Here is a 12,357-nt window from a genome sequence, read left to right as displayed (position 1 = left end):
TTTTTTTTTAAATATTTTTTTTAAAAACATATACGGCAAAATCGCCTATTTCGAAACTTACAATATGAACATTTTTTGTTAATATTATTTAAAAAAAAACAAACATTAGTTTAAAGTCAAGATTTAGAAACAAAAATGAAACCTTAAAATTATATAACACATTTAGTAAAAATTTAAAACAATTAAAAATAAATGTAAAAATTATATTAAATAATAAGAAACTTTATTTATTAATATAACAAGAAAATTATATTAAAGGTTTGATTACCATTCACCATCTTTGAAAAAATTCAACAGGATTAATCTATAAAAATAAAAGATCCTACACTAAATATATCCGATACGTGGGAATAACTATTTCCGAGTTCCTGAAGTCTATTTAATACAGCATGACAAGTATATACTCTCCGTAAATTGTTGCTATAAAACAGTGGCACCTGTCTAGTAATTTTTCTAGGGATGATATTTCAAACGCTCTGGGAGAGCTGGGAGCCCTAGAAAATACTATTATCTCGCGTATTTATTTAAGAAACCGCAATTTAAAAATTCACGACTGATTCCAAGTTTAAAATTGATTTGCGCTAAGAACTTTTTTCGGACTCTTTTCAGGAAATTTTGGTGACGATTGTAGTAGATTTAATATAACATCGAAAAACATTAGTTAGATACATTATTACATGCTTATAAATTTGTTGTTTTACGGTTAATTTATTTTATAATCTTTTTTATGTTATTTTATTCCCATTTGTCCTATTCCTTTATATATAAATACAAAAAACTTATACAAAACGAAAAAAGAGATGTTAAAAGTAGAGTGAGTGCGGGTAACATAATTAACGGTGCACTAAGCTCAGTAATTGCTAATAAAAATATGTCAATCGAAACTAAACGGGAGTGCACGAAGTAACACGAAAACAGGGTCCGGATTAGCGAGGCGCTACTATATCTTAATACTGCATTGTTCTACGTGTATAATGTTATCTAATTACGTGCACATTTAACTTTAAATGAAATGAGGCTGCATTTCATGACTGCTAAAAAATTATATTATGGTTCATACATATCAAAATAAAAAGGAAAACAGTGACTTAAATACATAGCTACTTAAACCAAGCAATGACTGATCATAAATCTTATAAATAAATGCCTCGACACATAAAAAAAGTTTTAAAAAAATATCAAATAATGCAGAGTTCCTTTAGATATTCGGAGGAGAGTTGTTCAGTGACTTATACATAAGCCAACTGAGTTTGTATTCCAGATGTAGTGGAGTGATATGACTGAACTTAGGAGGCAGACACAAAATGATGGAGATGATGATGAATTATATATTATTTCTTAACAAATCTAGCAGCTAATAGCCCTGATGTTCCTCACGCCATTATTTTAGAGGGGCAATTAATTTATTTTATTAAGCTATTCCATGGAGGACCACGCAAAGGTCATGAAAAAACATACCTATTTTATAATATAATGCCTTTTCATATTACGCTCACAAAAACTTAAATTTGCAAGAAAAAAATATAAGTGGATGTTCAGAATTGTATTATATATTAATAAATATACCTATCTTGTGTTTTTATTGGAATACATGTATGCATACAGAAATGATTTACTTATAATATAAGTACTGTTTAAAGATATTTCAATTATTTTTTAAACATTCATTTAGTCCACCTCGTTATGTAATGGTTGACACGTTTGCCTACCATTCTTGTGGTTCTGGGTTCGATTCCTGGCCGGGTGGGTGTGAAGAAAAATATTTGAAATTATTTTTAAAAATATATTATTTTATTGGTAATTTGGAATGAATTTTCATTTGGAAATAAGTGCGCTGATATATAAAAAGTTCAACAAGTCAAAATCAGTGGTTCATAGGGCACTGTATTCAAGACAAATGTAGAGTAGTAATATCAACAGTTACATAAAGGTAAGGGTAGGTATTACGCTTCAGGTGCCAGTCTAGGAACAATTAAATATTGCAGTTAAAACAAAAAATTTAAAATTAATATTTCAGGTCCACCCGGCCAAAAATTGAACACACGAACTTAAAAATGGTACGCAAAGACTACACTACGAGGCGGAATTATCTCCACTAATTTTTCTTTTTCAAGATTTTCACATGAGAGAAGCTATGCAGTCGAAAAAACTCGTCTAGGTATCTGGTTTAATTTCACTCACATAACTTTATTCTTCACCCACCTGGACACAGATACATCCATTTTTACATGCATTTTAATAAAACAAATTTTCAAAAGAACTGGGCGTGCAGTTGGGAGTAGCAGGCGCCACATTCAACAGTATGAAGGCTGTCTGGAGATCAGATATTTATTCAGTTAAAACCAAATGCCGCCTATAAAATGCCCACATAGCACCTATTCTCTTCCACGGATGCGAGTTGTGGCACCTCACTAGGGCCCAAAACAGAAAACTTATGAGTTCTGAGAATAGGTGTCTCAGAAGAATCGTGGGTGTCCACTGCCGACTGTTTATCGGCAGTTTATGACAGAATTTCAGGACGAGGACACGATTTGTGAGGACGCAAAGGAGTTGGCGGCTGATAGAGATACATGGAGGCTCTCTGTGGATACCGTATGCTCCAACTAGGTAGCAAACATGGAATGATGATGATGAAATAAAACAAACATAGTACAATATAAAATTGTGCATATGTAGGAGTGATCATTACTAATACATATTATTAAAATGCATTTCAGTGTAGTGAACGTGTTCTTGTAAATCGTATGCACCGTATCTATGTGTGAAGGATAAAAGACTTCACACACACAGAAATGTTGCGATGCAAATTTTTTGTATCTAGTGTATAATAATCTTAGTTTTAAGGTGACCACACTATTTTTAAAATGTAACACTAGTTGGTAAAAAAGTAATTATATTTATTGACAGGTTTATTAACAAGGTCTTGTGGTGTAATGGTCAGCGCGTTCCGCTACAATCCAAGAGGTCTCGGGTTCCATTTTTAACAATAGAGAAATATAAGTATTTATTTTTCCTTTAAAAAATTAATAAGGGTTTTTGCAATACTGGCGAGTAAACAGTTTTTTTGACGATTAGTGACCATACTGTTTTATGTAAATAAAACATCGTCACAAATCTTGACATCACAATTATCAAGGCGAAACATGTCGCTTTTTAAAATGACATTTTTTAAGGATTTTATTTTGAAAATTGAGTGTTAAAATATTTATTCACAATGACCATTTTAAAAATACAATAATTTTTTGATGAACATATTAAAATCTCCAAAATGAAACCCATTTCCAAGAGACATTTAAATTTTGGATTTTATCTAAGGGAAAATACCATTATTGGAAACTGCCGCAAGATATTGCATAGATTTATTTATTATTAATTGTGTTTTCAAGGTGGTGTTAAAAAATTATATTTGTTTGTGACTTTAATTGTTTTGTTCTTTAATAACATGTATGCTTTCACTTTCCATTATGTTTTATCCCAACGCAACATATGATTTTTGGTCTCTTGAAGTTAGGGGTACGTAATTATATTTTTTAAATGGTACATATTGATATATGCTCGTATATATGTATCAGTGACACTTCATTATCAAATATTATGTATATCAAATAATAAATTTTGTCATTTGTGTAACTAAAGTAAATTGTATTTAAAAAACATAACTATGTTTGATGAGATTTCTGCCAGACATTGCATAAATTAATTTAATTTTTTGTTTTTAAAGTACACAAGATAAAATGTTACATGGTGTTCTTTTAATGCAACATTTAACAGATTTTACTATTGAACTCTTTTTCCTTTATAAATGAATCAGTCATTTGAGAAACCCTATTAGTCAGTCAGTCTAAATTTCTCAGAAATCACGCAAAAAAATTTTGTTAAAAAAATATTTTGTTTGAAAACGTCTATATCTAACTTAAATAAAAAAGTAGTTAAATGTGTATTCTATTATTCCCAATTTTTGATAAAAAAATAATTTCTTAACATAAAAAACCGCATTTTAAGAGGAAACGTTGTCTAACTTCTCATTAAACAAACATATTTCCGTATTTTCTCCCAGGATTGGGGCATAAGAGAAATGATTATTTAACATACTATAAATATACAATTTGAATTTTTCTATTGCTTTGTTTTCTTGATAAATTGTTTCCTGTGGGAGCGAGAATCATCCGATAACCCTTGAAAGTACATAGTTTGATCAACTGTTTTTGGATGGATGGTATACAAATAATAAATAGTTTTCTATAAGGGGAAAGGTACCGAGACACGAAAATTTCGTCGGATACTCTTATTCAAAGAAAAATCTTTTTCGTTTTGTGGTGTAGAAAACAGGACACCAAGACCTAAATGTTGTCAATTTTAGCTAGGCATAATCAGCCAGACGTGCAGTCATCTTTTTACACGATGTCGGGGAGGCATATGCGAGAGGGTGACAAAAAACTATGCTCAAATACTTATTCATCAAATTTCTCTGATACCGCCTTTCCTCTTTGCAAAAACCTGACTTTTGTGGTTTCTTAAATAACGAATTCAAATGTTTTTAATTTTTTCGTAAAAATATTTCCTTACCTCAACACACAATGCTATGTAAAGTTATAATGTGAGTAAATATGCTTTTATTTTCATTATATTATGCACCCAAGATGCGTATGTGTGTGTGTTACAACAATTATCCAGGTATGCTCCAATTGGAGAACCAATGCGGTGTCCTATGTACTACTAGATGCGAATAAGGAAATGCCGTTGATCAATAATACCAAAACTCCCATATGAAAGGTATATGATATATTTATCTATTTATTTGACACTTTATATACATATACAATAAATATACATATAAGGGCGGGCATATTTCCTTAAGGCAATTTCTTCCTACCTACCCAAAACCATTCAGTTTGAGAACATTATAAATACATGGACATATTGAACCTTACAATTTTATACAAAAATTAAAAAATAAAAGATCAACAAAAATAAATATAAATATAAAAAAAATAACACTATACTATGAAGACAGGAGAGGGGATGGGGAGGAAAGAAAAAGGATAAAGGAACAATTTAAATATTTAGATAGTGACATTTCAATCTTGACTTAAATGTAAATAAAGAAGGGGCGTCTCTAACATTAGTGGGTAGATTATTCCACAATCGAGGGGTTACTACTGTGAAAGAGGATGAAGGAAGAAAATTAGGGCGACGACAGGGTATTAAAAGGGTTCTCTCGTTACTAAAACGAAGAGATAGTCCGTGTTGTGAAAGGTTGTATGGAAGTCAATTTTGATGTGTTTTATTGTCACCCGATGGCTATGATTATTTATGGTGTACCATATTTACGTGCCTTCTTTATTTTTAACACGTATAATTAATATTGTAATAATTTCTTTTTTTTTTAAATTCAGATATAAAATAATTTTATTTCTCTTTTTTTTATATGCTAATATTTTTTACCTAAAAAAATTGAGAAAATGGTTTTCTTTTTAAAACCTTGAATTTTACATGCACACAATTGTTTAAGTTTTTTATAATTAATTTTTATTTTATTTCAAAGCATGATTTTTATATGAAACTGTTATGTTATAGTATTTAGATAACATTTTTCTTTTTTTTTCATTCTTTTTCACGTTATATTGAAGTGTTCATACTCTAGGAAATATGTATTTCTGTGAGGTAACTGCGTTCCGTGTATATTAATAAATAAATGAAAAATTAGAAATTAATGAAAACATTTCTTTATTTTAATGTCCAAGATACAGTGGTAAATTCTCATAATAACCAATAATTTGCAGCGTACTATATTTGACATAAAAAATAATGTTTTATCTTCCATTATTATTAGGAAAAAATGCGTCACAAGTCATCGTTTGCATTTCTTGCGTTAATATATTTACATCATATTTAGTTTAAAACTTAAGCCTATACAGCAAACTAGTGCGCCCCTATTGGCCGAAATGATTACTTCTGGGTTACACGAGCTTGCGCGGCCAAATATACAATTTGAATTTATTCCGTGTTTAAACCCAAAATTTTAGATTTACGTTCGGAAAATTACACTTTCGATTACTGAGCCTTTGATTACTTCTTTATAATAATAATGTGCTGTTCTTCGATCAACACAGCACAAACTATGGCTTGCATGCACCAATGTCCCGATTGTGTCGTATTGTTAAATCAAGACAAAATCTGGACTTTTTTGGTGCAAGTCTTATTAGATTTAAAAAATCACTAAGATAGACCGTTCTTGTCTTGAGGCAGTAATTTTTTTTTTGTCCTAGCTTTAATTTTATTTCGTTGCATTTTATTTTATTAGTGCCTGTATTTATAAAAATAAATTATATTTACCATCGTTAGAATGGACTGCATAAGTCCGTCAAGTAAATGAAGGCTATAATAATTTCAAATAAAACTGTTTGACATAAAACCGTACAAAAGAGGTAGAATTATACGCACCGGTTATACGTGAGAAAGAGATGACGAAAATTTTATGCTTTAACAAGGGAGGTAGATTATAATTACCATTGGCAAGTCCTGCTCGGTGGTTTGAAAGGGAATTTATTGTAAAATAAATAATATTACAAACTGACATTTTAATTCTTAATATCAGCGTATTAGTTTGATGGGTTTTGAAAAACAAAAATAAAATATACATGAGTTATAAAATGTTTGTATGCAAACGATGACAAATCAATTATAGGTTATTCTTCAGTACCTATTAGAATTTTTAAAAATATGTTTGAGTATGATTAATACAGTGAATGTTAATATGTTACTAGTGAATTAATGCAGTGAATTGTGTTAAGAGTAAATATAAGTAAAAAATAAATATACTATCATATTCATCGTTTCATAAATATTTGAGTGATATAAAAATCGTCGAAAGAATAATTCTAAAAATGCAATTTATGTTTTGTTTAATGTACTTGGTTATAAATACTTAAGTGTAATTAAGTTTTTATCATTATTCACTAAGAAAAAGTGTTTTATTTCAAGTTACAATACTCGTAAGTAAGAAATGATTTATCGGTACGCTAATGAATAGTACAATTTTATAAAGCTCTTTTTTAACGGCTGCATTAGTACGTGAAATAGCCGTGTGGATGAATCGTTCGCTTTTAGTAACTAAGGTTTGAGTCTCCGCGGGTTTAAGTTTTTAATTTCTTTCGTTTTTACGTTTTTCAATGCCTTTTTTCAGCGCCGTTTGTTATGAATTATTTATCAAATAGAAAATAGTATTTTTTTGAATGTGCCATACTACCTTTATTGACATTTTATTAGAAGTTTTGCAGCTTACTAATAAAAAAACCAAGAAATTTGAAAACTTAAAAACGTTATATCTCAAGATTTCGTTTATGACATTTATTCTTTATGTCCTGTACCCGTCGTGTATAAAATAGCATGGAGTTGAAGGTACGTGGTGTTACAAAAATTATCCAGATTTATAACTTTATAATATACTATGTAACGATCATCATAATTCCCCTTTCCGACCCAGTGATGCATAGGGCAAGACATTGGTAAACCAAATGCAGTGTACTGCGATAATCCGTAACATCGACGTAAGGTGATCAGTCCTACAATGCAGGTGTTAGTCCAGGCACAATACAATTATGCAGTTTATACAACCCTTGAAATCAGTAATTTACGTCCACCCTGCCAGAATTCGAACCCTTATGACTACACAAAGAAGTGGATTTATCTCGACACGATTTTCTTTTTCAGGATTTTTACTTGACCGCAACCATCGAGTCGAAAACATTCGTACAGAGTACATGTTATACGCGGTTTTTCAGGGCCAGACCGCAAAACTTTAGAGGAACATTTCTCATGGTAAGCTTTAAAAAAAAACCTAATAATTTGTTTTCCGAAAAGTCATTGTCAAATTGTTATTTCAAAATGTAGTTAGTCCTTAATTTCTCAGACAAGCAGTCCCTCCACAAACCCCTACCCATCTCCTACCCAGCCGCTTCCCTTGTCCGCGTCTGGTGCGTATCGCTTCGTTGGTTAAATACGTTTTGATCGCATTTTTTTTTGTCAGGGAGGGTAGGGGTTTGCGGAAGGGGTGCCAGTCCAATTAGTAAAAATGAAAGATTTACTACATTTTGAAATTTTTATTTATTTTTTAAGTGACTTTTTGGAAAAAAAATTGTTAAGATTTTTTTTAAAGTTTGCCATGAGGAATGTTTCTCTGAAGTTTTGCGGTCTGGCCCTGAAAATCCGTGTATATCACTCACATACCTGCATTCTTCACCCACCTGGACACGGAACGAAATATATCATAATAATATATCTTATACGAAGCATTTTAATACTTATTTTTCAACTATATTGGTTTGTATTGTATCCACCAGCATTTTTCAGTTCATTTTATTATCAAACACAAAATTAAGCAAATTAATTCCGTGTCTGGTCTGGTAAAAACTGAAGCGGTTGTCTGGCTCTTTTACACATATATCTGCTAGAGACATTTGAATATTATGGATCTACAATAAAATCTGGTTTATAAAGTACAATACATCAATGTATGTCGAATCTCTTGGAACAAATTTACTTCTTAAAAGAGATTTTCATACCAAAATATGAAATCCTTTTTAAAGCAAGTGTTTGTTAGATTTTATTGGGTTCGACAAAATGGAAATACACATTCAATTTTTTAAAATGATTTCAGGTATTTGCCTTCCACGACTAGCAGTAACACAGCCGATTCAGCTGGTCCAATTTTAAACCACTCGTTCCAACAAATCCTGCGTTATTTTCGAAACGGTGCGTGTTATATTGGTTTCCAGTATTTCTAGAGTTATTAAATTGTTTTCAAAGACCATAGAATTAACGAAACCCAATAAAAAATAATCCAATGGCGTCAAATCACAGGATAGTGGAAACCAATTGACAGGACCATTTGTAATGATGCTGTTGCCAAACTTGTCAAGCACTAAAATTATGGTTTAACATGAGCCCTATACGTTTGGAGAACTAAAAACTGTTTAAATTTATTTCAACAGAGAGGGAAAACATTTTTGAGAAGGGAATATGGAAGTCTAGGCATTTACAAGGCTTATTTATTTTATTTAAATTTTTTATTCCAGTAAAATGGCTATAAAGTGCAGAGCCAATTCTACCATATGAACATATAAACATGAACATAAATATAAATATAAACAAAAATATAACAATAAACATAAATATAACAATAAACATAAATATAAAAATAAAATAAAATTTTATATTGCAGCACTTATGGTGGTCTTAACATATCGCGCCATCGCTTGAACAACGGTGATTGGATCCACTCTGCAGTGGCTTATGACCTGTCATTGGCTGGTTTAAATGGCCACTTTACACACTGTGTAACAATCACCATTCTGCCATGTTTAAACGTACACATTTCCTCAACTCTTCCATCTGTTGACTTTTGTGAAGTAAAAGAGTTGAAACATTTATCACGTGAGTGAGATTCATCCAGTTGAACGAATTCACCTACTAGTTAACGCCTGAACACAATTTTTCAATTTTCATTGTTTTTATTTTACCATGTAGTTAATTCAACAATGTTTGCAAGCATTTGGACATACTCAAACTTTGTTGAACCAAACACTGATTTAAAAATAAATTATTTCAACGATTTGTAAGCGTAGTTCATGCGAAGAGCGTTTCATTAAAAAAAGTAAGTATTGTCATCATCATCATTCCCTTTCCGCACCAAACGGTGAATAGGGCACTTCATTGGTACGTAATCGCAGCGTATTACCATCATTTTTATTACATTAAGGTAAGATGTTCAGATTGTTCAGTCTCACGCTTTAGGTGCCAGTCCAGGGGACTATGAAATATTTTAGTGTAAAAACACCCTTTTAATTAAATATTTCAGTCAATCATGTAGGGAATCGAACCCGAGACCTCTAGCGTGGTAGGCAAACACGCTGACCACTACACCTCGAGGCCGACTAAGTATTGTTACAGAGCAATTTTTTTATTTTTTTATACTATCTTCATTAGATTTACAAGTAGTCAAGTAATGAATAATGAAAAAATCATTACCCTTTTTTACTATAAAACATAATAATGTTTTTATTGCAAAATAAATATCGTTGCTGTCCTCCTGTTAAATCTACTTAATGGAAATGAATACATGTCTAATCACGTCAATAAGATTCAATTTTATTTTGGTATAGAAGCAACATCCATATGAAATTATGGATGGACTTATTTAATAAAAAAAATAAAAGTAAAAAAATAGTCAAAAATACTACATAATGGACTTAAACACTACAACAACCTACCTTACTACTAGAAAACTTTTAATGGAGACAAATTTAAAATCAATCTGAAAAAGCACATGATGACTGAACTAACTAGACTAGACGAGACATAAAATGACTAGTCAATATTAAATTTATAATGTAACCCTAACGGGTTTTTTAAAATTGTAAATAAATAAAAAAAAAAAGAAAAAAAAAAAACCAAATATAAAATCGTAACGTAAAACATAACAGAACAATTGCATAAATTATGATAAAGTTATTGAATAATTAAAAATATTATGACATAAGTTAAAAACAAGTTAAAAGTTAAGATAACACAACTGCACTTATCTGGACAAATTTTAAATTATTAGATACATTATCTTAATTATAAATCTTATTAAAACCTTTATTGCCTTTAAAAAAAATGTAATGAGACAAGATAATGCACTCAATGTGTTGGTAATTAATTGCAAACCTTATTAAATTTTAAAAAGAGCATCTTTAAGAAAAAAACATTTGCGTTTTATTTATTAATCCAAATAATTCAAAATAAAAGCAGGATAGTCGTATTACTCGTATTATTCAGGTGGCATTTTAGGGACTAAAACATTGCACCAAATAAAACTTTAATCATATTTTTAAATATTCTGGAATCAAACCACTAAACAGACTCCCAGTACCTATGGTGTAGTCTCGAGCATTTGCAGCAGTGTTGTACATATTTTATTAAAAACAAACTGGTCAATTTATCGTGATATTTTAAAATAATTAAAATATATAAAGTCAAAAATAAATGTCGTAAAAAGGCCCGTACGTCAGAAAAAGAAAACAGTTAGGTGTGTGAAATAGAACGAGTTATGGGCAAGTGTTTTTGAATTGATGGTTACTCAATTCATTCATCATGATGGAAAAAAAAGAAATAGAAAAGTAGTGGTTGACACATCCGTCCACCACGCTTGTGGTTCGCGAAACGCAAACTATTTCAACAACGTTTGAGTGTGTGCATATGCTTGCAGACTAGCTGGATTTCCTCCCTAGGGAGTTACTCATTTTTAAATTTATTACAAAAGGGAGGGAAAATATTTTTGAGAAGGAAATATGGATGTCTAGGCATTTACAGGGCTCCCTAGGGAGGAAATCCAGCCAGTCTGCAAGCATTTGGACATACTCGAACATTATTGAATAACCTACCTGGTAAAAGAAGAAGTATGAAAATTGGAAAATTGTTTTCAGGCGTTGCCTAGTAGGTGATTTGGTTCAGCCGGATGAATCTCACCCACGTGATAAAGGTTTCAGCTCTTTTACTAAAAAAAATAAATACTCAGGTAACTTATTAAATTCAGTCTTTGAAAATGTATTATTTCAAGTTCTGGAATTCAATAACAAACAAGTACCTAGGTACCTACTTACCAACGAAAAGTTACATCTTTTTTAGATTTATCCGAGCGGTTTTTTCTAAAGATTTTTAAGTAAAGTTTTGTCAATATACTTAATTTTGTTTAATCGTAAGAGGAAACGTGGTCCGATTTTTCTTCATACAAACGTATTCACGTATTTTCTTTTTGAATTATGGCACTAGAGAAATGTTTTTTTTACAATAACAACAACAAACTCTATATCACCGTTTCCCCGTAAGAGTTAACCGGGAGGATAGAACGCATCATCATTCTATCGTTGCATTCAGATCTCGCTTCCTCTACATTCATAGTTCTTCTCATGCACGCGCGCTGATTATTCCGACGTTTAACATGTCCATTTTCAAGTATTTGTTGGATTTGGTGATGCCGTGGCTTTCTCGGTCTTCCTCTATTTCTGCATCTATGAACATTTGCATTGTAAATATTTTTAGCCGTTCTCTCGCTGTCCATTCGCTCTACCTGTCCAAACCAACGCTGAGCTTCTTTCTTGATTTTGTGGATAATGCCTATCTCAGCCTTACATAATGTACGAATCTTAACATTTGTGCATCTATCGTACATATTTTTACCACACATTCGCCTGAGAGATTGTGTTTCGACAGCATTCGATTTTGTTCATTTTTTTAAAAAGGAATAACCCGCTAAGCCTCTATTTTGAGGCTAGTCAGCAGGTGGGATAGAAGGGATATGGAAGGAGGTAATGA

This window comes from Micrasema longulum, unplaced genomic scaffold (genome assembly GCF_059751315.1).
Source record: "Micrasema longulum isolate JH-2025_06_02 unplaced genomic scaffold, ASM5975131v1 h1tg001011l, whole genome shotgun sequence".
Lineage (NCBI taxonomy): Eukaryota > Metazoa > Arthropoda > Insecta > Trichoptera > Brachycentridae > Micrasema > Micrasema longulum.
The sequence above is the reverse complement of the archived record's forward strand: the minus strand, read 5'-3'. Positions refer to the sequence as shown.